Source organism: Sinocyclocheilus rhinocerous, unplaced genomic scaffold (assembly GCF_001515625.1).
Source record: "Sinocyclocheilus rhinocerous isolate Xijiao unplaced genomic scaffold, SAMN03320098_v1.1 scaffold3220, whole genome shotgun sequence".
Lineage (NCBI taxonomy): Eukaryota > Metazoa > Chordata > Actinopteri > Cypriniformes > Cyprinidae > Sinocyclocheilus > Sinocyclocheilus rhinocerous.
The window spans coordinates 259,233-264,793 of NW_015648158.1; the positions used below are offsets into that span (position 1 = coordinate 259,233).

The 5,561-nt window shown below is 39.6% G+C and overlaps 1 protein-coding gene across 6 annotated transcripts in view; it reads right to left on the minus strand.

Moving 5' to 3' along the window:
• LOC107709670 (adenomatous polyposis coli protein-like) overlaps window positions 1-5,561 on the minus strand; it is a 55,655-nt gene that overhangs the window by 45,359 nt on the left and 4,735 nt on the right. The window contains exons 1-2 of one of the 6 annotated variants that reach the window (XM_016514255.1): window positions 3,525-3,550; window positions 2,304-2,309 (exon numbers count right to left, since the gene is read on the minus strand). The exons of 2 other annotated variants lie outside the window; for them this stretch is intronic. The gene's annotated coding sequence lies outside the window, so the exon portion shown is untranslated. Of the gene's footprint in view, window positions 1-2,303; window positions 2,495-3,524; window positions 3,596-4,477; window positions 4,509-5,561 lie in introns of those variants that run through there. 3 more of the 6 variants (XM_016514254.1, XM_016514253.1, XM_016514252.1) reach the window with 3 other exon arrangements.

A 5,561-nucleotide genomic window follows, 5' to 3' on the forward strand; every position in this document is an offset into this window, starting at 1 on the left:
ATATATATATATATATATATATATATATAAATAATTTTTAATAATATACATTATACATTTTTTTTTTATAAAATATATATTTTAGAATAATATATATTTAAATTTTTTCCTCAATATTAGAATATTGATGGCTTGTGAGGTAAAAGACTGCAATATTATAAAAATCGTAGATTTTTTTCCCCTCCTAGCAGAAAGAGGGAAAAAACGAGAAGATTTTGCATGCAAAATAAAACATGCAGTGAAAAGAATAAAGTGCAAAACATGATGTTTAATGCATGTATGAGGGGTTGGCCCGAAGGTTTCCTCTTGTGTTCGGTCTGTAAAAGCCCATCAGTGTCAAGAGTCAATCATGAGTGAGCATCATCCTCTGAACTTATGTTTGCCATATACTTAATGACCAGGTCATGACACTCATGAAGAATACAATAACACACGTGCCTCACGTGTGTGTGTGTGTGGCAGAGTCGTGCAGTGAGTCCGGTCAAGCAAACGGTTCTGAGAGGCAAAGCGACGTGAATCGAGAGCGTGGAGCTGCGGTTATGAAGTTCCTATTTTTATCTCCGTCCTGAAGTGAAGGCCTGATCAAACCATGTGGGAAAATCTATCAGCACATCGCCACTAAATTACCACTGACATGCTTAAGATCCACGGCAAGCCCTGTTCAGCATGACTCTAGATTTCTGTGGCTGCACAATAATGCGTGCAATCAGGAAAAAATTTATTTAGCATTTTAAGAAGAACCTGTTTTCTGGTCCAGCAGGCGAAAATGGTGCATCTGATCACTTAGTAAATTAAAAGCACATCTCTCCTCAAAAACACGCGATTTGAGGATTCATTCAAGCGCTTAAAGAGGATGCACATTTTGAACTTTAATACTTAGAGTCAAATGAGCAATGCAACTACGTGCATTTGCCCTCAACAATGCAACAGTTTTTTGCCAAAATGCCAAATTATAATATATCTCAGCATTAGGAATATCAATAGCTTGCGATTCAAAATATTGCAACATTATCAAAATACAGATTTTCTAGCAAAAACATGTAATGGTAAAAAGAACATATTGCATGCATAAGAAAAAAACATTGAACTTTAATACGTATGAGCAATGCAACTATGTGCATTTGCCTTCAAAAACCGTTTTTTTGCCACAATATCAAATTATTATCTCTCAGCATTAGGAATATCAATGGCCTGTGATGTAAAATATTACAACATTATCAAAATATAGATTTTCTAGCAAAAAAGGAGAAAGGAAAAAGAAGAACATTGCATGCAAAAGAAAAAACATTGAATTTTAATAATTACGAGCAATGCAACTGTGCATTTGCCTTCAAAAACGGTTTCTGCTAAAATACATATTGCACAGGGCAAAAAATATGTCAAAGGGAAAAGTGACTGTGCATGTTGTGACCATTTCACAACATGCACAATAAACGGAATTCCTTCCATCCCACTTTCACCAGGTTATGTTTAACCTGGTTTTACATTAACCAACACAAACAGCCTACATTACAAGCAGCCGGTAGTTTCTGCTAAAATACAAAATTGCACAGGGCAAAAAAATATGTCAAAGGGAAAAGTGACTGTGCATGTTGTGACCATTTCACAACATGCACAATAAACTGAATTCCTTCCATCCCACTTTCACCAGGTTATGTTTAACCTGGTTTTACATTAACCAACACAAACAGCCTACATTACAAGCAGCCGGTCAATGTGTCAGGCTAATTTGCAGCTGTGACCAATCAATGTGACTCCACTACAGATTCTGCCACTGTTTCCAGGGCATCCACGGCCATTAGGAAGAAGAACTTATTAAAAAGGGGAATATACTATTCCTATCTGCCTTTTTATTACAGATTGGGCAGATTTCGAAGGGAATTAAATGCAGGCGATTCTGACAAAAAAATGCAGAAGTTGTATGTGAATAATTCAAACCTAAATATCTTTGGTGTGCATAATCCACATAATTACATCAAGATCTTGTTATCATAAAGTAACATGACTCATTAACCAACATGCATACGTATGATTTAATGCCAAAAGCACGTTACACACTCTTCGGGGCTGTTATGAGGGCAGAATGAGTCCGATTGCCACAGAAATCTGCTGACACACATCTGATGACACACATTTTGTGCATAAACAAACACTTGCACTTTTAAAAGTAAAAAAACGCAATTAAAGGAGAAATTAATGCATATGATGCATTTCATGCTCACAAATAGCTTTGCAATTTTAAAGTTTATAAATCCATCGTAATGAAGAGTCATGAAAATGCAATTAATAATATATTTACAAACCTCTCTCTGGCATGTAGACAGAGCAAAATGGTCGACATCTATTCAGCAAAAAGGCTCGAGGTACGAGACAGAATCAAAAGGAAACAGGGAGGAATAAAAAGGAGAAGGACTCATTAATATTTCAACACTTTCTTCAAAAATGTGAATGCACCTTCACACGTCTGCATTGTTCCACAATTGCAACCATTTTCCAAATCTTGTGTGCATTTATTCACCAGAGGTGCAGTGTTGTGCATGCAGCGCTTCTGATGTGTTACAGCAGTCACCTCTTCACCAGCAATGCAAAATACGAAATTCCCTGCAGTCAAGATGCCCTTCCCGCCGCGCACAAAGACACTCATGCACCATCTAACCTGCCAGACCGACCCACAATGCTGTTTTGCACCAACATATCCAGTCTGCTTTGTTCCTGCATCGCCAGCTAAATCAGAAAAAAAAGGCTTTTCTTGCAACAGCCTCTTCATCTTGTCAGGAGCAATTACTGCTTACATTTAGTGTGGAATCCGTATCTATCGCTATAAATAATCAGCCTTCTCGCGCATCTGTCCTCGCACAGCACAAAAGAGGCTTTTTAAGCATCCTGGCGATCAAGCCAGAATCCCAATCTACGTCTGCATTGTTCCACAATTGCAACCATTTTCCAAATCTTGTGTGCATTTATTCACCAGAGGTGCAGTGTTGTGCATGCAGCGCTTCTGATGTGTTACAGCAGTCACCTCTTCACCAGCAATGCAAAATACGAAATTCCCTGCAGTCAAGATGCCCTTCCCGCCGCGCACAAAGACACTCATGCACCATCTAACCTGCCAGACCGACCCACAATGCTGTTTTGCACCAACATATCCAGTCTGCTTTGTTCCTGCATCGCCAGCTAAATCAGAAAAAAAAGGCTTTTCTTGCAACAGCCTCTTCATCTTGTCAGGAGCAATTACTGCTTACATTTAGTGTGGAATCCGTATCTATCGCTATAAATAATCAGCCTTCTCGCGCATCTGTCCTCGCACAGCACAAAAGAGGCTTTTTAAGCATCCTGGCGATCAAGCCAGAATCCCAATCTATGCACATCCCCCCACACCCTCTCATCAAAACAAAAGGCTTATGGCACCGCCTTGCTGTACCGCACAAACGCACTATTCTTTCCTCTGAGCTGAATAGCTAGAACAGTAGACGACGCATCTGCACGCTTGCATCGAGAGATCAGGGCGTTAAACGTAGACTTACCCCATTCTGCACCAGTGGCAGTCTCCATCCCAGCAACCCATGTACTGTGTCAGTTGCTGGAGAGCATCCAGCCAGCCCTGAGTCACATGGGCGAGGGCTCGGCCAATCAGAAAGCAGCCAGCCCAGGCCGGTGGTGGCTGGCCAGATTTCTGCCCCACCGTACAGCTGCTTCGCTTGACTGGCTTTAAAAGCTCTCGCGGGGGGGCGGAACGGTGGAAGGTCACATGACCTGATATACAAAAAAAACGGATCAATATGGCAGCCTAATCACGGACCATATAGAATGTTCAACGCATTAAAGCAAAGTTATGATGGACAAACAAGCTGACAGATGCAACTGAAATCTATACCAAAATTCGATACCAATGAATCAAATCGAAACCAACATCTCACAAACGGCATTTGCAACATTATATGTACAGCGCTTCTGATGTGTTACAGCAGTCACCTCTTCACCAGCAATGCAAGATACGAAATTCCCTGCAGTCAAGATGCCCTTCCCTCCGCGCACAAAGACACTCATGCACCATCTAACCTGCCAGACCGACCCACAATGCTGTTTTGCACCAACATATCCAGTCTGCTTTGTTCCTGCATCGCCAGCTAAATCAGAAAAAAAAGGCTTTTCTTGCAACAGCCTCTTCATCTTGTCAGGAGCAATTACTGCTTACATTTAGTGTGGAATCCGTGTCTATCGCTATAAATAATCAGCCTTCTCGCGCATCTGTCCTCGCACAGCACAAAAGAGGCTTTTTAAGCATCCTGGCGATCAAGCCAGAATCCCAATCTATGCACATCCCCCCACACCCTCTCATCAAAACAAAAGGCTTATGGCACCGCCTTGCTGTACCGCACAAACGCACTATTCTTTCCTCTGAGCTGAATAGCTAGAACAGTAGACGACGCATCTGCACGCTTGCATCGAGAGATCAGGGCGTTAAACGTAGACTTACCCCATTCTGCACCAGTGGCAGTCTCCATCCCAGCAACCCATGTACTGTGTCAGTTGCCGGAGAGCATCCAGCCAGCCCTGAGTCACATGGGCGAGGGCTCGGCCAATCAGAAAGCAGCCAGCCCAGGCCGGTGGTGGCTGGCCAGATTTCTGCCCCACCGTACAGCTGCTTCGCTTGACTGGCTTTAAAAGCTCTCGCGGGGGGGGGGGCGGAACGGTGGAAGGTCACATGACCTGATATACAAAAAAAACGGATCAATATGGCAGCCTAATCACGGACCATATAGAATGTTCAACGCATTAAAGCAAAGTTATGATGGACAAACAAGCTGACAGATGCAACTGAAATCTATACCAAAATTCGATACCAATGAATCAAATCGAAACCAACATCTCACAAACGGCATTTGCAACATTATATGTACAAAAAAAAAAAAAAAAAAACACGATGTCTGACATTGCATAAACACACACTTTAATAATTATTGTGTGCAATGTAATTATTTAATTATTAAATGATATGAAATGAATAATTATATGCAACGTCAGACATTATTTATTAAGTAACTTAGAATGTATAATATTAAATTAATAGCAGATTTCATTTAAATTTTAATTATTTTATTAAAAGAAAATTATTTCAATTACCATGCAATTTAGATGCACAATGTAATAATGTATAATATTAATTAAATCATTTATAATATTTAATTGTGCAATACTTTAATAAATAAATGCAAGCAATTCTTCAGATTCTTACATTTTGCATGCAAGATGCACAAGTACACTATTTCTACAAATATAATCTAACCAATCAAATAGAAAACTTGCGCTAAAAAATGTATGTACAAAAACCCTAATTTAAAAGAAATGTCTCACAGTGCATGCATATAGGCTGATACACAACTACTTCAATAATTATTGTGTGCAATGTAATTGTATGCGTTTAAAAATGATATGCAATGAATAATTAGATATTGAAAGTTTCTGCAATGTCAGACATTTAATTATGAAATGGTATTTAGAATGTATAATATAAAATTAAAGTTATACATTTGATTTTATAATTATTAGGGATGCACCGA